Genomic DNA, 27791 nt, shown 5'->3' on the forward strand with positions numbered 1-27791 from the left:
TGTATACAGTTCAACACAGAGGTGGGGTTACTACACTCAGAAGAACAAGGAAGTAGAGTTATTACACACAACGCAGAAGCAGGCAGGGTTTGTGGTGTGCCGCTGAGCCGGGGGACAGCAGGAGCAGTCTCTGTAGGAGAGCTGTCTTCAGCCTGTGGGGAAGAAGGTTCCACATACGGTCCACCTCTACACTCACAACAGGAGGCATTGACTTTTTCCCATGGGTCTGAGGCTTTGGTGTCCCGAACATAGCCATATCTGTGTCAACAGCGTCCATTCATTCAGTTTCACTCACTGGGGCTTTCTCTGTTTTCCACACTCTAAATAAACTCAAGCCTCAGGCACACATGAATGATATTTTACTTTGTCTACCATGACCTCCTCCTTCTCTGGTTGTCCTTTCTTTTCTTTGTTCTCCTCCTTTTCTTTTCTCTGTCCTTCATTACCTCATTTAACCTTAAGGATGGCAGTTATAGCACTATACACAACACACAATAAAGGAAACAATGCCCTTTAGTACTTGCTCTGGCTTCAATGTGGTTTGCTTCTCAAGGGTTCATGTGTTGGAGGATTGGTCCTCAAAGTAGGGAAGTGGTGCAGCCTGCAAGAAGTGGACCCCAGTGAGAATGGTCATGTCATCGGCCGCACTGCCTTGAGGAGACATTTAGGTGACTTGTGGACCCTAGTTCATTTCCATGATGTTGACCTGCTTTCAGAGAACACCACTGAGCCTTCCAGTTCCGTGGCTTCCCGACTCTCCAACGGATGACATCCAACATGAAGCCCCAACAGCAGGGCTGAAAGGGCCACCCCATCTTGGTCTTCAAGTTCCCAAAACTATGGTCTAACCTTTTCTCTGCTTATGAACTAACGTCTGTTATAGTAATAGAAACTAGATTGAGACATGATCTCTGAGCATGACGCAAATCTACATAGAGCTAAATGCGACTTCTATGAGCTTGTGGTTGTTGTCTGCAACACCAACGTTTGGAAAGCACTTTAATAGAGTTGTGAGCAGGCTCTCTGCCTGCCCTCCTGCCCACTGCAGGTGAGCAGCACTTGGCATAAACCACCACCACGGATCCTTCGCTTAGGAACAGTCGTGTCCTAGCACACTCTAAAGAACTACAGCAGGTCGAGCTCCCAGTCCAAACTCATTTCAGAGATGGGATTTCACAGAAGTTATTCAACGAACTGAACACTATAAACAACTATTGCCCAACGCCTTTCCTGATCTGGAGGGACATCCTTCATGGAAGCCATGCCTCACAACCCCATTCATCCTGAAGTGCCTCAGAGACAATCAGGGGTCATAACAATGGCTAGTGGCATGAAAGGCTTCAGGATTTTGTACATCTTTTTTCAGTTCTGGAACATCTTTCTTGGTGACTGAAACTCTAGGCTTATACACCAGAATATACCACCTATGTCACATACACCAGAATATACCACCTATGTCACATATAACTGAACATACCACCTATGTCACATACCCCTGAACATACCACCTATATCACATACCCCTGAACATACCACCTATGTCACATACCCCTGAACATACCACCTATGTCACATACACCAGAATATACCACCTATGTCACATATAACTGAACATACCACCTATGTCACATATACCTGAACATACCACCTATGTCACATACACCTCTTCTTTTGGTCAGGGTCTCACTATATAGCTCTGGAACAATATGTAGATCAGGCCAGCAAGAAACATATATACCTTCCTAAGCCCTGACCAGAAATGGAAGATATTGCTTTTTTTTTTTTTTTTTTTTTTATTAATACACTTTAAAGAGCAAGAGCATTGAAGGAAACCCCATGCCCATTTCCATTGTGGCTGTACTGATCTCCGTTCATTCCCACCAACAGTGTGAAACAATCAGCCTTCTGGGTGATAGGATGCATTCTAGACCACTCCATAGTTCTGTCAAAAATCAGAAAAACACTACAAGCAGGAGACAGCCCATCAATAGATGAACAGATAAAGAGCCTGTGGACTATCTACACAAGGAATCAAACATTATTTGGCCCTTGAGAAGAAACTCGTGTCATTGGCAAGAAAATGGATGGATCATCATGTCAGTAGGATAAGACAGGCACAGAAATCAAGCACCATGTGTTTTCTTGCATAAACAGAGTTATTAAAAGAAAGAAAAGTAGAAGTGTTAGAGAGTAGGATGTGCACCAGTGGAACCCAGGGACAGTAATGGGAGGAGAACATAGTGAAGGCACAATATCTGCAAATAGAAAACATTACAGTGGAACACACTTACAAAAAGGCTTGAGACCACGCAGGGTGTCTGTTTTGGCTGCGTATCTCTTTTCATGGTTTGCTGCTGTGCTGTTTCCAAACAGCCTGCTACGGTAGGAGATCCATGGGTGAACATGTGTTCTGTGTGCTCTGTGTGCTGGAAGCCCTCCACTCCATGCGTACACACTCGCCTCCAATTAAAGGTTGTAGAGAACATTCCAAAGTTTCAAGGTCATACATTCTCCAAACCAAGGACATCTGATGGCGTGTGTCCTAGCCAGGAATATCTATGTCCAAATCACCCCAATTTTGTATTCTTCTCCAGTGTTGAGGGTCATACCCACCCAGCCACTCACCTGTAAGCAAGTGCTCTACCACTGAAGGGCAGCCCCAGGCCTTTGATTCTATACCCTGAGCACACACCTATAGCACATTGGTCTTTCTGGTCCCTAGAACTGACTGCTTGCTCACACTCCCCAAAACACATATATGCTCACACACACGCACACACACACACACACACACACACACACGCACACACACACACACACACACACACACACACACACACACACACACACACACAAACTTCCTTTTTCTTCCTTTCAAGCAGAGAGAAAAGACCACTTGACTTTACTTTCATGAAAAATGTGAAATGTTCTTCCTTTCTCAGATTCCTGTTGTTTATTGGGCACACACATAACAGGGAGGGGTGAACTTTCACACCCGTACATATGGCAAATCACAGAAAGATGCCCTAAAGAGGACTCCATATTCCTATGTTGAATCCTCCTTTGATTACTCAAGATAACTGAAGTACTCTCCCTTCCGAGAGGGAAAAAAATATGGAAATGCTTCACTACCTTCCTAAGTTATATAAATTAGTATAGTTATTCTTTCTGAATCAAAATTAGTTGAGATGGATGCAGGGCACTCCTGTTAAAATATCTGTTCCCCTCAAATGAAATTTTCACTGCCATTGAGTGGCAGGGGCGTGATGCCCTGGAATCAGTGAGCCACGCAGCTTCCTTCTGCTGGGTGTTTAATTCCATTTTCCTTCCCACAAATAAGCATGCTTGGAGCCTCTGCCTCTCCTTCCTCTGCAGTAATCAGAAAGCTTAATTCACATTAAGCCAGAGAGGATTGTGGTTTTCCCCTAAGGTCACTCAAGGCAAACATTTTAAACCTCGAACAGCCCACCACTCAGAGATGCATGTCTTGTCCTTTTCTGATGACTTGTGTCTCAGAGGCAAACAAAGCTCTGCCCAGCTCTACTAACCCAGCCCCAGAAGGAAGATTCCTTGAGGAGCCCACAGATACTGGACCTCATTTGATCTCCACTGTGACCCCTAAGGTGTTCACGGTCTAAGTATCAGGCGGCTTCGTTTCCGCTTAAAAGATTAATGTGAACAGAGACCAAATGCCTCTTTGCTACTCCAATCTGAACTGCAAGCAGCTTCCCCAAGAATGGGTCTCCCGCCAGGACAAGGCTATGCTTGAAATCTTATCACCCCTTCCCTATGAACTAATATGGCTTTTCTGTGCTTGTATCATGCCTTTCCTGAGCCCCAGGTAATGTTCTCTGCAGATGGGTGGACCATTAATTGCTTATAATGCTTTGAGTAAAGATGCTAAGGTCACCGTGTGCAAAGATCCAATGGTGCATGACACCCACCCAGAACATTTCTCTCTTATTCAGATACAAAGCATGTGAAATGATGTATAAATGTTCAATTTCTCACAAGTACAACCTGACACATATTGCCAGCTTGGGCTTGGATCACACGGGCGGGATTCTCTGTTCATGGGTCACAGGAGTATTACAATAAAGGCTGAGAAGCCACTCTGGAAGAAGGAATCTAAATGTTCTTTTGAGAAATATCTTATACCTACTATCTAGATAATGTTTTCTCTTTCTGTCCAACATAACATTTCTCAATCACTTTCTGGAAATAATCTCTCTTATTTAATTCATTTTTAAAAGATGTATTTTATTTTTATGCATATGAGTGTTTTACTTTATCTTATGCATACAAGTGTTCTACTTTCATGTATATCTGTGTACCATATGTGTGTCTGGTACCCATGGAGGCTAGAAGAGGGCGTTGGATCCCCTGGAATTAAAGCTACAGATGGTTGTGAGCTACCATGTGAATGCTGGGAATTGAACCTATGACTTCTGGAAGTTCAGCCAGTGCTCTTAATCACTGAGTTGCTGCCCAGCCTTTCACCTTTATTTTTAAAGCTAATATGGTAAAATGGAGAGAGAATTTCACCTGATTCTGTCCCTGGGCTTTTTTCTTTAGTTCAGTTATAATGATCAACTTTATACTTTGACTGTGACAACCCCATCTTCTGGAGAGTCAGCATCCTGCAGAATCATCACTGGGTTTAGCATAAGGCAGGCTAGAGTGATGGAGCCAGCTGGCCTGTATATTGTTATTTGCGTAACTGATGTGACAAGGTAACTGGAAAAATCAACTTAAATATCAGTTTACTTGGGCTCAGTTCCAGAGTACAGTCTACCTCGGAGGGGAAGTCACAGCCACAGACACATGAAGCACCTGGTCACATTCCATCCACAGTCAGGAAGCAAAGAGAGGTTATGGCTGGTGTCCACTTTCTCCTCTTTAGTCTGGGACCCCAGCCTATGGAGTGCTGCTGCCCACAACTAGGATGGCTCTTCCCACATCAGTTAACTAATCTAGATTACCTCCCTCAGAGGCATGTCCAGAAATTAACAACTCTCCACAGGTACACCACAGACGTAGGTGATTTTTGGGTCCTTTCAAGTTGACAATCCATGTTAAATGCCCTATTATCTGTCATAAATAAATAAATTCAGAGAACATCTTCAATGAGGCAAACCACCACTGAAAGGAAGTGCATGACCACATGAACTGAGCCATGATGGAGTGTCCCTATAAGTGTGGAGGGACATTTCAAAAGGACAGGGGTGCATCTGTCTCTGTGTAAGTCTGTCAGCATCTCACAGAGTCCCAAGCAGAGAGACAAAAATTTACAATCAAAAATGCCCTTTGCCAAGTGTGAGTCCGACAAGGAAGTTTCAACTAATTGCCCTCCATCTGAGTCCTGGTTCTTTTTCTGTCCTGCTCAGCTTGTGCCTGGACCCACAGACCTTCTCAGGGATCATAGGAGCCCCAACCACTCCTTCTCTCTTCTGGGGGATTCTCCATTGTGTGTGGTCACAAGATCTTTCCCACTGGTGGTACTCATGGTTCCCTCCTCCCACCACCATGAATCAGCTGTGCCTTCCTGACCCTCCATCCTCAAGCCCATGCCGGCCACATCCACTCCATCCGAGTAGTCCCTGAGGACAGAGCTAGGATGAGCTCTCTTCTCCTCTCCTCACTACAACAATGGCATCATTATATTACACCTGGCACTGGGCTCTGGGTCTTCAGCTTTTCCAGCATTTTGCAGAAATTGAAGATATACAGTTATTTTCTCTAATTCTTTATCCCAACAAGCATCACCACTGCATTTGCATGCCTCACATTTTCAGACCTACCAGGCCACAAACAGTCCAAGTCAGGACCCTTTTCCAATAACAGAGGCCCACTTAATCAATTCAATAAAAAATAAAGCTTTTCTCTGTGATGCTAATTTTTTAATACATAATCACTCTGAGCTCCAGGACAAGGACCCAGGGGCCTCAGAAATGCGTGGCAATTCCCCTGGGTCTCTATGCTTTTAAAGAGAGGCATAGCCCCCTCCTGCTGCAAGTGAACATTTTCTTCTTCCCAGGGCACCACAGCTCCCACCATGCCTGGAACTCCTAAGTTCCACATCTGCATTCCCAGTGAAGTAGCCGTGGCTGGCCCATCTTAGCTTGGGGTCTAACCCCAGATAATCAGTGCTGGTCATACATTTGCTATGGGAGTCACAAGAGGGGAAAGACAGTTTCCAAAGGAAGCAGGCACTAAGCAAATGGGCTTGCTGATAAAACATCTTCAAGCATTGGCCTCCAACCAGGCTTACCTATTTCAAGGTTTTGTCACTGCCAGTAGAAACCCTTAAGTGCATCATAAACACTAGACATAGTTGGTCTCTGGGAAAGGAAGATTTCAGTCCCAAAAAGGCCAGTCAGAGTTGCTCCTGAAGGCATGCTGATGGCCTCAGCCCCTTCCTCTCACCTCTGTAGCCTTTGGTGGGCTCACACCCTGCCATACACAGCTTGGCAAAGAAGCCAGGCAACCAGACATTTGGAGTGACACCAGTTTGGGCTTTGAACCCACCACTTACCAACTGTGTGGAAGAGTTTCCTGACCTACAAAGAGATATATTACTATCCACCAGCAATGTTGAGTGCAAAGACAGCCAGGTGAAATGTGCGTTCCTTTCATTATGACTGTTGTTAATATCAGCCTGCAGACACCTTTTTAAAACAGGCAGCCAACCTACAGCTTGATTTCACAACTACGGACCTACGCATGAGTCAAGACTGCTAGATAACACTCTCTAAGAAGCAATGGGCTAAAATTTCAAAAACATAACTAACAAAATCGCATACTGTACAGTAGCCTCCTTTTGCACTCTGTCACTCACATAGGCACCTGCAGATGGAGGGTTAGTAAGATCTTCCTAAGGATGAGTAAGGAAGGGGTTGCAATGCTTTGTGCATAGGATCTGGACACCCAGTCAATTGGTAGCCTTGTATTTGAAGGGACCCATGTACTTCAGGGTGCTCCCTGCTGCACCCAAGATTAGGCACAGACCCCACCCAAACACCAGTTCCCAAGCACAAACCAAACACCAAGAAAGCCTTTATCCAGCAAGGCAGAGACAAGGTGCCTGACTCTGAATTGGGCAGAAACAGCTGCAAATAGTGTTGCATGTGTTAATTTTCAGAGGGAAAAATGGGGAGGTCTACATAATTAGATTAGTCAAAATAATGAGTTTGGTTGCTGGATCTTGTTGTTTTGGTAGCTGGACCTTGGTGATCAGTCTCAGGAATGAGACAGTGGCCAAACAAGGGAATAGACCTTGGTGGTTAGCTTTAGGAATGTAATCTAATAGTTTAGCAGAAGAGAGAAGGGTAAAAATGCAAAATGTCATTGCAATGTTTGCTGTGGTCGGGTCTGCTACAGCCTGTCAATCACAATGACTAGCGTGATTATGATGACCAACTTAAGTGCTTAAACGTTCACTGACAAATGCCTTAAGGTGATCGTTTCATTAGAAAGAAATCCATATTGTGAGGTTAGTGACCAATTAATCCATAAAGCACAAAACAACTTTTATATTTAGAAAGCAGAACAAAGGTCACAGATGAGCAAAGTGGTTGCCCTAGGAAGCCTGGGGCTTTCTGAGCCATCACTGTTAGCCGCCCTTCCAGCTCTTCCACGTTGCTCTCTAGCTTTCTGTACAGGTGAGTACCTATAGCTTCCGGGGCAAATGGACAGCCCAACCCACCCGGGAGGAAGTGACACTGCTTTTAACAGGTACAACGCCGTCTTCCACTATGGCCCTCCACTTGCCTCTGTACCTGGTTTTGAATGATACCCAAAGTGACGCATAGAAAGGACACCTCAGCACCCACCGCTGAAACAGCTCCCTTGGCACAGAAGATCCAGGGCCCTCTGTCATCACTATGGCTCTTTACCAAGGCCAAAATGTCTTTGTTAGGCAGGCACCAGGCAGCAGTGCTTTGTGGGTGCTGCTAGATTTGTTCTCAGCATTAACTATTGATTTTTCCCCTGCAGCAGAGTCACAAAGGTGGGACAGCAACAGCGACTCCTTATCTTTCACGGGAGATGAAAAAATGAGCCAGAGATTCTTCTGTATTTCTCCATATCTACCAGAACCGTAGTGCCCTCTGGGGTGACAGAAAATATGTTTCCCAGCCTCTTATCACTCAGTCTCTTCAGAGCATTGATAACCATGCGACAGCCATTTGCCCGCTCTTTGAATACTGACAAAAATCACTGTATAGTTAGGCTTGGTATTTCTCCCTACAGTCACTCCTAAAGACTTCTTTCTTTATTTCCTTAAGTTTCCCTAGAATTCCTTCAACATGGTTAAATATATTTATCAAAAGATTTTCTTAATATCAAAGACTCCGAGCTGACCCAGCAATTCAACCTCCCAAGTGGAGAGAAATTGCTTCTCTGTGAAAACTACTACCCACCTGGCTTCAAGCCTCAGCCGCAGGCAAATATGTCATCACAAAAGACATTTCCTGTTTCTTTGACAGATTGGCCCAGGGCTGAAATTTAATCCAATGTGTCAAAAGCTGGTGGGTGGAGGAAAACAGCAAGGAACTGCTCCTGCTCAGCCTTGCAGTGCACCTTGCTTGGGAGAAGCAGAAGCAGTGACTCTAGTGTCAAGTGCTTACAATATTCAGCACAACATGAAGCAATACGGAGCCTTTGCAAACCTCCACACCGACTCCTCCAGATGATAAACAGTAGGACAAACAAGGATAAGAATATCCACATCTATCGGCTAGATCTGGGGAGGGGTTCGAAGTTTACTGCACGTATTGTGCTTGGCTGGTGCCATAGTTTGTGCAGGACCCCTGGGCCCAGATCCACCCATCATAATGTTCTTCTTGTAGGTTTCTAGGACCTTCTGGATCTTTCTACTTCCCCATTCTCCCATGCTTCTCTCACCTAGTGTCCCAATAGGATGTCCTCCACTCTGTCCCACTTTCCTGGTAAGTAAAGACTTCCATGGGACATGCCCCTTGGGCTAGTGTCCAGATATAAGGGAGTATATATCATTTGACTCTTTCTGCTTCTGGGTTAATTCACTCATTATGATCATTTCTAGTTCAATCCATTTGTCCACAAATTTCTGGAATTCCTTGCTTTTAATAGCTGAATAGTAGTCCATGGTGTAAATGTACCACAGTTTCTTTATCCATTCTTCAACTGAGGGGCATTTAGGCTATTTCCAGTTTCTGCTATTATGAATAAGGCTGCTATGAACTCTGGTGCTCCATATTTGACCACGTCCCCTGGATAGGGAGGCCTGGTGGCACTCAGAGGAAGGATAGCAAGCTACCAAGAAGAGACTTGATACCCTATGAGCATATACAGGGGGAGGAGGTCCCCCTCAGTCACAGGCATAGGGGAGGGGAATAAGTGGAAAATGGGAGGGAGGAATGGGAGGATACAAGGGATGGGATAACCACTGAGATGTAATATGAATAAATTAATAAAATATATTTTTAAAAAATTTTAAAAAGAACATCCACATCTGAGGTAGGGGGAAATCCAGTCACTGATTGGTCTTCACCAAAATTAACTCCGATGGAGAACCCAGAACTATCAAAGTCCTGGAGGATGGCCCAGAAGAAAGCAGAGGTGACCTTTAGTTTTTAGTGATGGTGTCATAGAAGAAAATGAACAAAGGCATCATCCACACACACACAAAAAAAAAATTGCTGAGAAGAACAGCATTAAAATGAAACATTCTACTCTGTGAAAAACACTGCCACTGCAATAAAAAGCCAGAGCCAGGGAGAAAATACATGGACAACATTTATCTAATCAAAGGCTGTTAACCACAATAAACAAAGAATTCTCAATGTTCAATAATAAGAAAGTGTTAGTCCTAATTAAAAAGTAGGCAAAAGGATTGGTCATCTGTCACCAAAGACATAAGATAACAAAGAGGGGTCAGCAAAGATACTTTAGGCCTCATCATCATGAAATGCTCAGTAAGTCACATGGCTGCACGAGACATCTAGAAGAATGACAGGAATGCCACACATGGATAGGCCTGCATGCTCCTGGAGATGTGAGGCTGAGTGAAAGATGGCGCTACTGAGGTACTGGAAGACATCTTGACATTGGAGTATCCTCTTTTCATATGCTCGGCAGCCAAGCTCCTTGGTTTTAAACAGAAGTTTGACAGAAAATCAAGCTGAAGACTTGAGTGCACACAAACACTGGCCAGGGATAGTTGACAGGAACTTTATTAATAATTGCCAAAACTTGAGAAGAAAAAAGACAGAAACAAGGTGTCCTCTGCCAGGTGAAGGACAATAGGATATTATCCAGCAAGAAGATATTACTCACAGCTGGAAGGGAAGGAGCTATCAAGTCACAGGAACACAAATAGTATATTACTAAGAAAGAGGTCAGCCTACAAAGGCTGCATATTATGGGACTCCAAACATATGATGTTGAGAAAAAGGTTGAGCCATGGACAGAATTTTAAAAAAACAACAACAAGCAATGGTTGCCATAGTTGTCAAGAGTAGAAAGGAAGGTAGAGCACAGAGGAAGATTGGTGCAACTGATACCGTGCTTCCAATGCTGGAAACGTATAATGTCACTGTTTATATTTGTCCAAGCTTTTATCATCTTCAACACTAAGTGAACCTTACTGTGAAATATGAACTAATGTGGGGGTGGGGGGGCACCAAATGTGGCCCATGTACCATTCTAGGTTACACTGTTGATAGTTATGGAAAGAGCTGATGGAACAAGATGCTCATTTCACAGTGGCCAGGGATTAGAAGGGAAACAAAGTGACCAGAGTCCCAGTATCTATTTCGTGGGCACATGTGCAGCAACTCAACATCCTCTCATTAGGAACTGTCTCTTAAAGGGCCCATGTCAGTCCTCACTCTCCACCTTGTCTTTGAGGCAGAATCTCTCTTTTTATTTCCCACTATGCTACTTCAGGGTGAGCTTCCAGAAGTTTCTCCTGTCTGCTCTGTATCTCTTCTTAGGAGAGCTGAAATTACAGACACATGTCACCATATCAGGATTCCTTTTGTTACTATTACTACTACTACTACGATTATTGTTGTTAAATTAGATGGGTTCCAAGGATCCAAACTTAGGTTGTCAGGCTTGCTGAACGTCTTGGTTACTGATCTATTTCTGTGAAGAGACACCTTGGCCAAGACAACTCATAAGAGAAAGCATTTAACTGGGGGCTGGTGACAGTTTCACAGGATAAGTCCATGGTCTTCATGGCAGGAAGCAGCAGGCATTGTACTGAGGCTGTAGCTGAGAGTTGACATCATGATTCAAAGGCAGCAGGTGGGGAAAGAGAAAGAGAGAGAGAGATGGGTGTGGGCTTTTGAAAGCTCAGAGCTGACCTGCAGTGACACGACCATACCTCCTCCAACAAGGCCACACCTCCTAATCCTTCCCAAACTCTTCTCCTCCCTGGTTCCTAACTATTCAAATATATGAGCCGATGGGACCTATTCACAATCAAACTCCAACACTTGGCACCTGCCAAGTCATTGCCCAAGCTCACTGTAACAACACTTTGAAAATATAAATTATCTAATTAGTTTGACAATATCTTATATTGTAAATGTATCAGTATAAGCTCACCTATGTCGTGGTATTCTGTAATAACTAAGCTTTGTATTCAAAATCATGTTGCTTTTATAACAAAGTCCATTCTTCACTGTCCTAGTAATGTGTGATTTCAGGCTTTGTCTCCACCATGGCCAGTAGCACAGGCAGCTGTTTGTTGGTAACACTGGTGACAATGACCAAGTACTTGGTAGTTGACAAGAACCTTGCTCCACAGTTACATAGATTGTGTCACCACTAGCTCAGACATCACACCGCAATGGCAAACACCCCGATTTACAGCTGAGGAAATGGAACCTCCAAAATGTGATTTTTAACATCTACGCTCTCATGCCACGAAAATGGAGCAGTCTGGATTTACACTCAAGTTATCCGACTCACTCAGTCATTAGGCTGCACTTCAATTAAGTGGGAAACCACTGCTTTGAGAACTCTCTGAGAAGGAGAAGTGCCTCACCAGCTAAAGTCTAAAAGTACTGGGGATTTTCCTTCCCACTGAAGGGAGAACACTTTCCCTGTTAAAACTGAGGCAGAGAGCTCTCTTATGGGCTATAGAAACTGTAGACAAGAAACTAATGAATAATTATTTCATAATTTCTTCATCTAAATGTCTCTGTGTGTGCCCTTCTCTGTCTGCATTTCTGTCTCTGTCTCTCTGTCTCTGTCTCTTTGTCTCTGTCTCTCTGTGTCTCTGTGTGTGTGTCTCTGTGTGTGTGTCTCTGTGTGTGTGTCTGTGTGTGTGTGTGTGTGTGTGTACACAGTGCATTTCTATTCTTTTATTTGCAAAGAGCTGCCATTAAAATGCAAGCTGACAAGAGAAGGAAGGAGCTGTAGACACACATTATCTGTGCATCTGTGCTTTTTTCCCCCTTTTTACCAGCCAAATGGGGACGTCATCAGAACTGAGATTAATTCTGGCACCAAAACATGCAGTGAAAAGTTTCTTTCCTCGAGAGAAACCTTAATCAGAGCCATGTCAAAGTCAGATAGAAATCTCCTCTGGAACATTCAAAAGCCACTGCCGCCTAGAGTGCACATACGATCAGATATGTCATGGCCTCTACTCCTAGTCCCTTTTTTGAAAACTGCCACTTGTCTCCTTATTTCTTTCCTTTCAATCTGTCTTTTTATCAGAGGGATTCCCCACCCCATTGGCATGCAGTACCACCTGATGGGATCTCAGTCAGGGCTCTGTGGCTCAGGCCTATTTGAGGCGACCCCTCTGCATTTCCTGCCATCCATCTTTCCGGGCAACTGAAATTGTGCTGCAAAGCATAGCGCTACTTCCTGGGACCTCATTAAGCCGGTTCTGAGGCAGGGGCTTCAACAGAGGAGGAATTTAGCATCTGAACAGTACACTGAACTAGCAAAGACCTTAAGCGATAGAAACCCAATGACCAGCGAGTATACCAAGGGACAAGGCAAGCCTTCCACTTTTATTTTGTATTGATATTACATTTGTTCCAACATATCAAAAAAATGGTTCTGAGAAGCAGCCATGCCTGAAGGTTTGCGTGCCTTCCAGTATCCTCAGAATCACCTGAACTGAAGCCAGAAATAATACCATGGACCTAATCCAGCCATTACACTAATAGGGTTCTTTGGCCACAAGACAAACTGGTGATTATAGGTTTCCTCTATTTCTAACACTCAGCTAGTTTTAGCAGTGGTAGGTCTCTCTATATATTGCTTTGTCACAGCTACCTGTCAACCATAGTTCTTCTTCAAGCAAAACAAAAACAAACAGATAAACAAAACCTCTGATGAATAGATCTTTGGAAAATGAAAAATCCAAGTCACTTTTTGTCCTAAACATCTAAATTAACAGATAGACTCTGAAAATAAATGAGCTATGTTATCTGGGACACAAGGTGATCAATTCCTGCTTCATCTCTGACACAGGAGGTACCAGCCCAGCCCTGGCCCTTGTCTATGAATAAGCAGGTTTTTCTGTGAAGTCTGTGTGGCAATGGGCATACTATGAGCTACTGCATTGCTCTGTCTAATAGGTTGTGTCTCACTGCATTAAGACACCAAGATTTCTCTAGTCTCTCATGCTGAGTGTCCGTTTGTTCCCCCTGAGTTTCTATAGAGATCCAATTTTCTTTTCTTTTCTTTTCTTTTTTTTTTTTGTTTTTGTTTTTGTTTTTGAGAATTGATATTCCTTTTAAAAAAATTTTTTTTACTTTAATTGATTTACTCAGGTTACATCTCAATTGTTATCCCCTCACTTGTATTCTTCTGTTCCTCCCTCCCTCCCTCTTTCACCCTATTCCCCTCACCTAGGTATGTGGCACAAGGGGACCTCCTCCCCCATGATATGCTCACAGCCTATCAAGTCTCATCCTGGTAGCCTGCTTATCCTTTACCCGAGTGCCACCAGGCCTCCCCACCAAGGGGAAGTGGTCAGATATGGGGCACCAGTGTTCATGTCAGAGTCAGTCCCTGCTCTCCACACAACTGTGGAAAATGTCCTGTCCATTAGCTAGATCTGAATAGGGGCTTAATGCTTACTGCATGTACTGTCCTTGGTTGGTGCAGTAGTTTGAACAGTCCCACCTGGTTCCAGATCTGCCTGTCATGATGTTCTTCTAGGTTTCTAGGATCCTCTGGATCCTTCTATTTCCCCATTCTCCCATACTTCTCTCATCCAATAGGAAGTCCCAATAGGAAGTCCCCACATCTATCCCAATCTCCTGGTAAGCGAAGACTTTCATGGGACATCCCTTTTGGGCTAGTGTCCAATTATAAGTAAGTATATACCATGTGAGTCTTTCTGGGTCTAGGTTAACTCACTCAGTATGATCATTTCTAGTTCCATCCATTTGCCTGCAAATTTCGGGATTTCCTTGTTTTTAATAGCTGAGTAGTATTCCATAGTGTAAATGTACCACAGTTTCTTTACCCATTCTTCGACTGAGGGACATTTAGGTTGTTTCCAAATTCTGGCTGTTATGAATAAAGCTGCTATGGACATGGTTGAGCATATGTCCTTGTTGTGTGGTGGAAGAAATTTTGGGTATATTCCAAAGAGTGATATCCAATTATCTTGTGTCTTACAAAGATATTTTGGTTCTCACACTTATTCACATACGCTACAAATAATTAGCATGGGAATGAATAAAGGATCTTTTTTGGACAGGACATTCTCCACAGTTATGTGGAGAGCAGGGACTGACTCTGACATGAACTCTGATGCCCCATATTTGACCACCTCCTCTGGGTGGGGAGGCCTAAGGGCACTCAAAGAAAGAATAAGCAGGCTACCAAGATGAGACTTGATAGCCTATGATCATATAGTGGGGGAGGAAGTCCTCCTCGGTCATAGACCTAGGGGAGGGTAATAGGGTGAAAGTGGGAGGGAGGAAGGGAGGAACAGGAGGATACAAGTGATGGACTAACAATTGAGTTGCAATCTGAATAAATTAATAAAATTTTAAAAAATAAATTAATTAAAATTAAAAAAAAAAAAAAAGAATTCAAGAACCCCAAATAAAGGTTTGGAAAAGGTCAAAGCCTGTATTAAGATGCAATGAAAGCTGAGCCGATGGGACATTCTGGACAGGCCAGTGACTATGGCGAGGCCCCTGACGTCAGTCTTTTCTGTTAGGTCCATAGATGATTTTTTCACTGAGCCCCCAAATTCCCATTGCCTCTCTAAGTGGAAAGCAGAATGAAAAGCGAGACAAACAGGTCAAAGTGAACACTGTCTCAAGAACTATTCATAAGGAAACCCGACAAAGGATGTCTTCAAAAGAGAGAGATGAAAGAGGGCTCGGCTTTTTTGCTGGCATTTGAGCCTCAATTTGTTGCACTGACGTGTGCCTCGGAGCAGGGCATGAGGAGCTCTTTGATTGCCACAGAACAGCTGCACCGCAGTCGGAGCCCCCTCATGACTCGTGGGGTGGAGCGCTAATGAGAGAAAATGCAGATGTGAGGGGAAGATCACAGTACAGAGCCCCTTGAATGCCACTGCCCCCCTCAGAAAAAGAAAAGGAGAGGGAGGGAAGGAGAGAGGGAGGGAGGAGGGAGGGAGAGAGAGAGAGAACAAAAAAAGGGGGCACCTGTTGTTTTGGTGGCATGCTGTGGGAGGGCTGACTTGTTTGTACTTGATTGCGGAACTGAGTGAGCTGCATAAACATGGCTTCCATGGCAGCAAACACCCTCCTCTGATAGCCTCTTGGGAAGAAGAATTTGGAAACTAATTTACATAGAACAGCTTTTACATTAACACTTCAAGAGTGTGTCAGGTACTCTGCTAAATTCTTTGCTAATATGGACTCACTTCATACCCTTGGCTAGAAATGTCAATAAGTGACAGCTTTGTCGCCAGCAGTGACTCATCCGGTTATCATCAGCTCCATCCTTCCTCTACATTAGTGGCTAATATTTTTCAGCTTCTACTGCCTCGATAGTGAAGAGCGGAGCTCAGCTCATGAAACAAGTCACAGAGACCTCTCAACAGGAAAGGCTGGGGACCAAAAGATCACTGGAGAAGCTCTAAGGACCCAGAGTACCTCTTGCCTTGAGATTTTATTAGGAAAAACAACATGTAAAGATACTGGGCAATTATTAAACCAAGTTAACAAGGAATAGACGGATCTACTTAATAGATCCCCAGAGAGGACAAAGACAAGGAAGTGTGGATGGAAAAGTATGGGGTTACAGAGCGAGGCTTTCCATCTTAAGAACTAGCACACTGCAGCTTCCTGAGCCCTAAGGCCTGTACAGACTGTTTCCTTCTGCCGTTAGTGTGCCGAGGGTCAGGATGGTCTTAGATGCAGAATGTACTTCCTTCACAGACAAGGCTGTGGGGAACCATTTACTATCTGTCGGATGCTTCTCACATTATCTTCCTCGCCCTGTCAGTTTGACACCTTCAATAACCTTGCTAGGGGCCCTTTTTGAATTTACATTCTTGAAGGAAGTGTAAGTCCTCTTTACTTTGCCCTCAAAGCTGGTTCCATTGGTCTATCATGACTTCCAGCCTCACATCTACAAGGCCCGTGGCATTCTGTTGGCACTTTTGTGGTCTTGGCAAAATGGGAAACTACCGAGTCAGAGAATTTCATCAAAGCCATAGTGCACTGTGTCACAGAATGTTAGAGTTTACATTCTCCAAAACACCCCTCACATCCCCAGAATCAGGATTCTGATCTCCTGGCTTCAATCCCCTTCAAAATGCTCTCTCTATGGAAACTGCTGACTGGAAAATGATCCATATTCGCCAAGTTCACCACAGGCCAAGCTGATCTGGATAATTCCTTTTTGAAGCTCTTTTCTCAGGTTATTCTACACTGAATGTATCAAATTGACAATCAAAACTAAGCATCATATGCACTTCAGTCCATCCAGAATTATCAATCGTGTCTACCTGATCTTTATCAACTAATTCCAAACAACAAATGAGTGCTGGGTTTTCTTCAGGTTATTTTTGTAAATTTGGCTCATAATCAGTTAATTGATTCCCTCGGAAGATATACATTCATTTGTTTGAAAAACACAAACAAGCACATATTGTGTATTGCTTATGCCCTATATTATCAGAGATGGTGAGAGATAGAGGTGTCCAGTCCCTAAGCACCTCTCACATCACAGAAAAGGCAAAGTCTACAAGGAAACTCAGAAGAGCATCTGTGCAGCAATTTAATCAAAGATCTTTAAACATCGAAACCCCAAGAACGGGCCTATGAACAACGATGGAATCCAAAGATCTCTTTCTAACTTCCTCAGCTGAGTCATAATCAAATGGTCGTTCACCAAATGATTTGAAATTGCAGAATCCCCTGGTTGGCCTTCAGAATTAATGCTCTAGATAATGAATGCCCAGTACCTTTGGAGATTTAATTACTGAAAGGACTTACTTTTGCAAAGAGCAGCTAGACAAACTCAGAGAGTGAGGAGGAATATTAATGAGGCAGATCTTGAGATGTCCTAGGATCCAGACTCCATCTTCAGGCAAGACATCCATTTTATAAAGATCTGTCTGTATTGACTGTTCCGGCAACCTTCAGATAGATCTGCAGTGATAGCTCTTAAAATATGACCCCTAGGGTCACTCATGGCAGACCGATTAAAAAAAAAAAAAAAAAAAACCAGAACCAGTCTTGTTTACCTTTCATCTGGCGCTGAAGGCTTCTTGAGCCTGCTGGGTAATCTGGCTGTGCAACTGGAAGGATGGAAGAGAAAGGGGACAAAAGCCAGGATGAAGAGCCATCATGTTTTCAAAGGGTGTTCTAGAGTTGAGTGCCGAAAGCATGTGATAGTAACTGTATCTTTTTTTTTTTTTTTTTTAATCTTTGAAAAATCTATTTACCTTGATTTTATGTGCTTTTGTGTTTTACCTGCACGTATGTCTATGTGAGAGCATGAGGTCTTGGAGTTCCAGACAGTTGTGAGCTGCTAGGTGGGTGCTGAGATTTGAATCTGGGTCCTCTGGGTCAGTGTTGAGCCATCTCTCCAGCCCCTAGTGACTGGACTTTAACACTCAGTAATAATTAACACTTAGCCATTTAATGTTATTGCTTAGCATTGTGTGGTTTCTAAAGCACACTGGAATCATGGGTCTTGTAGTGTAGATTATTGCATTGCTGTGTCACATGGAAAATGAAGCTCAGAAGTTAGGCTTTACTAAATGGTGGTGCTGGGGTGGCCATTACTACTCTATTCCACCTCCTATGAGTGGCAGCCATGACAATAGCAGATGTTTATATTCCTGACACCTTGCACACAATATTTTCCCAGCCTCCCTAACAACCCAGCAAGGTAGGTTGTTTCTAGACTCTCCCTTATTAATAGAAGGTAAAAATGGAGTTTAGAAGTGATTCCTCTCAGGCCTCATGATGCAGTGTTGAAATGGAGTTTCAACCTAGGTCATTTGAGACTTAAACCCATATTTTTATGCTTATCCATATTGTGGGAAACAGCCACAATTTATTTCAGAAGAAGAATTCTAAATCCTAGCAGAGTCTCCCCTAGGTCTTCCTGGCATGTATTGCAATGCACTCAGACACTGATAGACCTGTACATCTCACATGTGGGCTAGTGCAGACCTGTGGAAGTGGAGGAAGTAGGCTTACAAGCACTTGGCCAACCTTGGCTACATCATGAGACTCTGTCTCAAAGTCAAGAAAAAAGAAAAACAAAAAACAAAGAAGAAGTGCTCTCCCCACCTCAGCCCTGTCTCCCAGTGTCCAAGACTCTGGTGTCTTTGTTCTGAGCCTGGTTATCTTTCTTCTTCAAGAATCTCAGCACTCCCTTCCTCCCCCACCCACTAAGACTGTGATTGGTTCACAGTTGTTTTCCCTCCAACATAATGGACTCAAAGATATTAACTGGACTGAACAGTAATGTTCATCCCAATCAAATCCCTAAAAGAAAATATAGAGGCCACTGGTAACTTCCAAAACATTTTCCTACCCATAATTTCTTTAGATTTGTAGAAGTTGGGTCTCATCTCTGGTTTTCATTCCAGATGAGGCATAGAAAAACTAAATACCTGCCTAAGTCACAAATAAGTTGTCCATGCAACCCATGGACAAAAGGTCCGTTCAGCAAGTTCTCAGGGAAAGTTCTCATGGGGTTACTATATTCATCCCTGGATTGGATTGTTAGCAAAGCAAGAAGAAAAAGAACAGGTGGAGAGAGAGGGTGGGAGGAATGGAAGGAGGGAAGGAGGGGAGAGAGAGAGAGAGAACTACTGTGACCTAGGCTTTTGTATCTAGTTCTGTTAGTCTCATGAGAAGATTCTTATTCATCTAAGAAATTATTCCTGAGTACCCATGATGCACAAGGTCCTGCCACAAGCACTAAAGTCAACAACAACAGCAACAAAGATTCAACTGCAGCATATAAACAGGTGAACAAACAGTGTGCTACATGATACATCAGAGGAAGATAGCTCCAAGTTCATGGAGCAACACGTCAAGGGACTGGGAATGGTTGGTGTGGAGGATAGGGGGAGGCATTCTACTTCATGTAGGGTGATAACCTGCATACTGACTTTAGGAGAAGGGCATGCCAAGCAGAACACTGGCAGCACAGAAGCCCCACAGAAGCCATAGCCAGCATCCCCCCAACAGTGGAATGCCACCATGGTGGGAGTGGAATGGATGGGAAGCACTCCTGGAAGATGAAGGCAGTTTGGAAGGCTAGCTTCCATGTGGCTTTGTAGCCCTTACAAGGAGTTAGTTGTAACTTGGAGCAATCTGAATCCTTGATGGAAGTACTTGTATGAAGAGGAAGCATGGCATGACTTACATTCCAAGTGTTTGTTATGGTGTTGAAAACCAGGAGCTGACACCAAGATGTTGCAAGGTAAAAAAATAAGAATTATTTTTGTGGCCAGGCCAAATCTACAGCCTCTTCAAGACTGGGAAAAGGAAGTAGCCCAGAACAAAGGCAGAAAATCCTCTTTACAGCAAGTGAGCAAATACTTACGGAAGTGGAATTTTGCAGTTACTTTTATGATCATGGGAAAGGTATATATCATGAGGTTATGGCTGGACAGTTACTGGAGCATACCATGAAACAATGAAAACAATTGACAATGTATAACTCACAAGATGGTTGAGGAAGAACAAATTTTTTTTTAAAAATTGACCTTTAGTTGAGGACATGATTAGAGTAGAGAAAAACACCATAAAGAACAATATAGAAATAAATCAAAGTCTAACATTGTTCAACTAAAAAAGAAAAAAATGGAGTCAGCTGCCCTTTAACAGTATTAGCCTTAGAAGTCAGCGAGTACCTGGCATTCAACTGTCATTTGCTCCATTCAGCCAAACTCAACATTTTCCAGAGCCAACCTAACCTGTTTTCCCAATAATGACCAGCCATAGGGCAAAGCAGAGAAAGAAAAGATTTCTATTTCTAGCCTGAAAATTCAGGTTCCTAATTACAAAGATTAGAGCTTCAACAACGTCCAACTGTGGTTTCACTGTGCATTAGTGTTTAGACATATCCAATAGCATGTTTGCCCCGCAACTGTATCCTCAAGCTTTGTTTGCCCTTTATTTATCATTAGCTCTTTTTATATAGTCATTATGGAGTGACCCATCTTCTATTTACAGCCTTCCTCTACTAAACTTTATAGCTCATTTATGGCCACTCACAAACTAGCCAAGATCTCCATCTAAGATGGCCAGTTTGGGGGATGATAACCTGAAGGCATTTTGAAAGCCAACAAGTAGAGAGAGCTGATACATCAGCACAAGGACTCAAGCGCTCTTTGAAAATGGCTGTTAATAGATGCTCAGCGCTGTTTTTCTCTTCTTCTCAACAACAGGTGGGTCCATTTCTCCACTGGTAGATCTGGGTTGGACCAGCCTCTGCTTTCATTGCTTGAACATATGGAATGATTAGGTCTGTCTTTCTCAGCTGTCCATCTGGTTCTTTTTCAAAGTCTTAGAACATATGGAAACAAGGTCCAAATTGGATTACTGAATGGTGAGAGGCATTGGAGAGGGAACCTCAGGGGACAAGATGTCTCTTGCACTGCCCAGCATCATTAAGCCACTTGAGTAGCCTTAGCTATATACCATGTAAGACGGAAGAATCAAACAGCAGATCCAAGCCAACCCACAGGATTGTGGAAACAATAGAATCACTGTAGTTGCAGAGCTGTAAGTGCTTGGGTGGCTGGCTATATGGCAACAGAAAAGAGTGCTATCCTTTAGTGGGTGCTCACAGGAGAAATGAGGGGACAGAGGAGGGGACAGCCAGGGCTGGTGGCTTAGCGAATGCATTAAAAGTGGCCTCTAACAGTGATTTTCAGATCATAGCCGACTAAAAGAATTATTCCGGAAGTTTTTGCTAAAATTCAGGTTTCATAACCTTCCTCTTATCAATTTGGATATAGTTAAGTCTGAGAAGGGGTCTGGAAACCTGTCCTTCTGCAACTCTCTAAACAGTTCTGATGAACATCCATGCATCAGTGCGTTTATCTAAGAATTCCTTGAGGACAGGAAGTAGCTTTATCTGCCCACTCTCTGTGCCTGATAGTCTCTGGATCACATGGGGATGAAATTCATGTTCAGAGAATCAATAAATATGTTAATTAATTAATTAATTAATTAATTGAAAAAATAAAAGAAAAAGGGTTGTTTAGAGCCACTGTGGTACCCTACCGCCTGTTTGGGAGGGCGTCTCATGCACTTTTGCACCCAGTGTGTCCATGGCAACAGTACCACACATGCCTCCTTCTTTCCCCTTCTTGGTTATACACTTAGGAATCCTATGGAGGTAGGACCACGGAGACAGTGTCAGGAAAGAGACTGTGGGTAAGTGAAAAAAAAAAAATGGCAACTTTGACACCACCCGTGAGCTATTTGCTCCTATAAATCAGTTTTTCCTCAGGAAGATGTTTAAATTCAAGGACAGAAAGAGTTCAGGGATCTTGGAGAGAGAACCTTGTCGAAGGGCTTCCAGACCTGCATTTTAAACACCTGGAAACCTGAGAGTTTTCCTCTCCCACTCGGGCTTTCAATTTTTTTTTTCCTGAATACAAAAGCCTGAAAATAAAGTAAAGATCCTGAGAAAGAGTCCAAAGCAGTTCCCTCGACTAATTCATTCAGCTCCACACCTACCGCGAGTGCACTGTGGCTTTGTTCCCTGCCTGCTTCTCTCAGCAAATGACACAACAAGCTCTCCAGGTACAAGGAGAAAACACAGAGGGGCCACGCTAAAAAGCAACGAGGATGACGCCAAAGAGCCGGGTAGAAACATGCTGTACAGGAAACTTTAAATGCTGAATTAGAAAGGTAACTGTGAACGACTATTTTTTTTAAAGCCTCTAGAATTAAAGAAATCTGCCCAAATCAATACTAAGTACCAAAATCTGTTCGCAATTACATGAGTCACACGTACTTATGGTGGGGAAAGGAGGAGAAAGATTTTCATAAACCTACCATGAAGTTATCCACTGCTAACACTTTAGAATGGACACCTCTGGATAATTATATGCACAGCACTGTGCGTCTCTTCCTCTGTGAGGAAATCTCAGCAGTTTCCCACGTGTTAATTAGAAGAAGCACCTGTTCAATAGTGACTGGACACAATCATCAGTTGTTGAATCAATCATTAGATTAGTTGAAATATCTTCTTCGTTTCTTTTTCCTTTGTTTTCGTTGTTGTTGTTGTTGTTGTTATTTAAGACAGGGTTTTGCTGTGGAACTCTAGCTTTCCTGGAATTCACTCTGTACACCAGGATAGGCTTGACCTGAGAGATCTATCTGCCTCTGCCTCCTGAGTGCTGAATTAAAAGGGGTTTGCCCAGCTCAAAATATCTTCTTTAAGACATACAATTTTCTTATCAATCAAGATAAACGTATACATACATGCACAAACATGGCTTACATATAAATACAGACACACACAGACACACTTGCACACATACAGGCATACATATGCATAAATTTTACACACATCTGCACATATGAGCACAAACATGTACATGAAAGCACATAAACACACACACACACTCTTCTTAAAAATAACATTTTTTATTAGTAGCCTATCAGGGTCAAATGTTTTATTCTTCTTCTTTCATACAATACATCCCAACCGAAGCTCCCCACCACCACATGCCTCTTCTCCAGGTCCATGCACCCCGAAGCTCCCCACCACCACACGCCTCTTCCCCAGGTCCATGCACCCCTACCCCAGGATGTTAACTGAACACAGTACAACAAGATGAAAAAAGCAAAAAAACAAAACCAAAAACAAAAAAACCCTCATATCAAGGCTGGACAGTAGGAGGAAAGCAGGTCCCAGGAACAAGAAAAAGTCTGTGACAGTCGCTCTCCCACTGCTAGGATTCCCACAGAGACCCCAAGCTAACTAATCACAACAGGCAGGCAGAGGACCTAGCACAGACCCATGCAGGCTCCATGATTATGGCTTCAGTCTCTGTGAGCCCCTATGAGCCTCCTTCACTGATTCTGTGGGCCGTGTTCTTGATGTCCTTAACCTCTCTGGCTCCTCCAATCCTTCACTTCCTTCTTTGAAAGGCTTCCCTGAGCACCACCTTATGTTTAGGTGTGAGTCTCTGCATCGGCTCCCATCAGCTGCTGGAGGAAGCCTCTCTGATGTCAACTGGGCTAGGCACTGATCTATAAGTATAGCAGAATATTATTAGGAACCACTTCTTTGCTCCTCCCCCTTTTTTGTCAGTTGTGTTTGGTTCTATGCTATGTCTCTGAGTCATCCAAGCTCCTGTCCCTGCCCATCCAAGGAGGGTCTGACATGGGTTTCCTCTCATGGCTTGGGCTTCAAGTTAGACCACACATTGGTTGGTCACTCCCACAAGCTCTGAACCGCCATTGTCCTAGCACATTTTGCAGGTGGGACAGGTGTGGGTTCAAGGTTTTGTGGCTGGGTTGGGGTCCCGGTCTCACCACTGGGAGCCTTACCAGGTTACTGGGTCAAAACTTTTAATAAAATATTGACAAACCTTTAAAAAAGGTCTTTGGAAATTTTGAACTCAGCTTTCTTACTAGCTGTGCGTGAGTAGCTAATGCCTCGCATTCTTGCCATTCTAGTATCCTTTTCTGTCTTAATCTTTGCTTAGGAAGAGCTGGAGAGATGGCTCCTTTGTGCAGAGCCCATGTTGCTTTTGCAGAGGACCCAGGTTCAGTTCCCAGCACCAACACAGTGGCTGATAACCATTTATATCTCCTGTTCTAGGACTGTCTATAACTCCTGTTACAGGGAATCTGATGCTCTCTGATGTGGCACCAGGTACGTGTGTGGAGCATATACATACATGCAAACAAAATATTCATTTCAATAAATGGAAATAATTAGTCTTTTCTGTGAGAACCCTCTCCTTGGCCATCACTGTCTTTTACATTTGTTTATAGTATAGCTGGTTCTGAACTGGTTCAGATATTCACTTTCCACTTTCCTTGGTTTTATTTTTTTTTTTTTATTTTATTATTTTTATTGTTTACTCGCTTGTTTGTTTTGTTTTGTTTTTGAGACAGGGTTTCTCTGTGTAGCCCTGGATGTCCTGGACTCCTTTTATAGACCAGGTTGGCCTCGAACTCACAGAGATCCGCTGCCTGCCTCTACCTCCTCAAGTGCTGGGATTACAGGCGTGCACCATCATGCCCAGCTCCATGGTCCTTGTTTAAGGACTTTGAGTACCTACTTGCTCAGTCCAGACCTTGGTTTGCTCCTGTATAAAACAGATGACAATAGCACCTTAAAGCCAAACACAGTTGTGTAATTCCAACTACTCAAGAGGCTAAAGCAAAGGATCCTCATTTCAAGGTTAACCCCAGGTAATTGGATGCGCACCTGTCTCAGAATAAAAGTTTGTTTTAAAAAGAGCTGTTGGTTAGAAAGAGAGTTCTCTCAGTAAACTGCTTGCTCACAAGTATGATGACCAGAATATGATCCCTAAAACCCACATAAAGCCCCAAACGCATCGTGGAGTGTTTATAATACCAATCTTGGGGCAAGGGAGGTAGAGACAGGAAGCTCCCTGAGGCTCCATGGTGGCCAGCCTAGCCTAATAGGCAATCCCCAAGTCACACTGAGGGACTTTGTCTCAAGAAGGTACACAGATCCTGAGGAATGACAACCAAGATGAAACTTGACCTCCATATGTACACAGAGAGGGGGCTGAGGGAGGGGCTGAGGGAGGGGGAGAGGGAGGGGGAGAAGGAGGGGGAGAGGCAGGGGAGAGGGATGGGGAGAGAGGGACAGAGACAGAGAGACAGAGACAGAGAGACAGAAAGAACATGGATGCCATATTAACAGGGTTCTCTAAAGGAACATATAGAATGAATAGATATTTTGAAGGAGGATTTATTAATTGGACTATAGGATGTGGTCCAGGTTGTCCAGCAATGTCTGTCTCACACAGTAGTTGTTTTAGTTGTTTATTTTTCTTGGAAGGCTGGTTGTTTCAGCAGTTCTAATCTGGCACTGGGGACCTGGGGAATTCCTGGAGAGCTGCTGGTCTTCAGTCTATGCTGTAATATATCGCAAGGAGGTGAGGGTAGGGCTGCAACCCTCTGCTAAGGATGGAGACACTTCTGCAGGTGAGGTAAGTCCCTCAGAATTTAGGGGCTCAAAGTCCTCAGCCTCATTTGGGTCTTATCAGGGTACAGGCTGCCACTCTTTCCTAACTACTTACTAATCAATGCCCTCCCAGGCACGGATTTGAACTTTTGCTGTAGGTTAGTCAATCTTACAATGAAGACTGGGTTTTGATGTTCAGAAACTTGAGGTCTGTGGATGCTGAAGAAAAGATTCTCTTTGGGGCCCACTTAGAAACCTTTAGACTTTCTATGCAAATCTTGGGCCAGCTAATTTTATTGCTGGGCTCGTGTTTTTCCTTTGTAAGTTTATCCAGAGATACTAGAAGGAACCAGCCCACATCTTTATTTTTCAATTTTCCCGTAAATTGTTAAAAGTTTTTTTAAATAAAGCCCTAAATTTCTTGTCCACCCAAGAGGTGAATCTGGAATATCAGATCCATTTGTCTTGATGAGACCTTCAAAGACATCACAATGTGCTTTTCTGTCACAAGGGCAGTCATCAGTAGCTGTAGACATTCCTGAGTTGAAGAGACAGCTCCAAATACCACCAAGGCCACCATAAAAATTAATCCCTACAATGCTGTGTCAGGTCCAAGAGAAACTCCATTTTCTCAAATTCCAAAAGCTGGGCCACATATCCAGAAATGGGCTCGACCCAGACTGCAAGAGGATTTCAGGCAGGTAGGTAAAAGCCAGCATTCCTCAGGAACATATGAAGCCTCTTCCCCTCTACCCAAAGGAGCCATGTCCCTTATCACAGGCATAGCTGGCATAGCCCACCCTCTACCGTGAACTTCCCAGGGCAGGGGCTTCCTTTTCCCCTTCCCCACATAATCCGGACATTTGGTGCTCTTGCTGCTGTCTGTCTGTCTGTTTCTGTCTCTCTGTCTGTCTCTGTCTGTCTCTGTCTCTCTGTCTCTGTCTCTCTCTGTCTCTGTGTGTGTCTCTCTCTGTCTCTCTCTCTGTCTCTGTCTCTCTCTGTCTCTCTGTCTGTGTGTGTGTGTCTCTGTCTCTCTCTCTGTCTCTGTCTCTCTCTCTATCTCTCTCTCTGTCTCTCTCTCTGTCTGTCTCTCTCTCTCTGTCTCTCTCTCTCTCTCTCTGTCTTTCTCTCTCTCTCTCCCTCCCTCCCTCACTCACTCACTCACTCCCTCCTTTGCATGGGAGGAATGAACCTATATTTACATACTGTATCTTGTTTTGCATGAGACGCAGTCTTTCTGAACACAGTGCCCTCACTCCTGCTTCACCACTCCTTCTTAGACCCTTATTTTCCTTAATCATAGAAAAAGGGAGGAATGTTAGTTCACAAGCTGATGCCAATAGACTGCTTCTAGGTTGCTTAGAAACCTGACATCATCACCTGTGGCCATGCCACTGCCACCAAGGGTGCAGGATAAAGGATGGGAAGCTATCATTGAAATTTAATCCCTCTATCTCTATATCTCTCTCTCTCTCTCTCTCTCTCTCTCTCTCTCTCTCTTCTTCCTCAGTTTCTCTCCTTCTCTCTCCTCTGTCTCTTTCTTCCTATGCTCTCCCAATGCATTGTCTCGGTCTCTCTCTGTCTCTCTCCGTCTCTCTGTCTCTCTGTCTCTCTGTCTCTCTGTCTCTCTCTGTCTCTGTCTCTGTCTCTCTCTCTCTCTCTCTGTCTCTCTCTCTCTGTCTCTCTCTCTCTCCCCACAGCCCCCCCCTCCACCTCATGGCTCACTCAGGCTCTAATTCCTCTCCCCTTCCCTTCATACAATAAACCTCTTTGTACCAGATCTGTGGAGTGGCATCTCTACCTTTATCAATGACAGCCCCTGCAAATTAGCCCTCTGTCCTAGCTCAGTGCAGTTCTCAAGGTCTGAGCTAGTGCCAGGATGGCCCAAGAGCACACGGGAGCCCTCTTCCAACTGCTTTGCAGGCCCCACCACCACCCCTTTTCCTATCCACAGCACTATGAACTCAAACTCTTGCAAGGAAACTCAAATCCAGTCAGTCTCCTGGAAAGCCTCTCTAAGAAGCAAAACTATTAGTGTTTGGAATACTACAATGCATCTAATGATTAATTTGCCAAAACAATGTTACTGACATGTTATCTTCTCTTCATGTTTGTTTCCATTTTCCTATATTCTCAAAAATAATTTGGAATGTTTTTCATGGGTGTCTTAGAATCTCTGTTAA

Source organism: Acomys russatus, chromosome 4, assembly GCF_903995435.1.
Source record: "Acomys russatus chromosome 4, mAcoRus1.1, whole genome shotgun sequence".
NCBI lineage: Eukaryota > Metazoa > Chordata > Mammalia > Rodentia > Muridae > Acomys > Acomys russatus.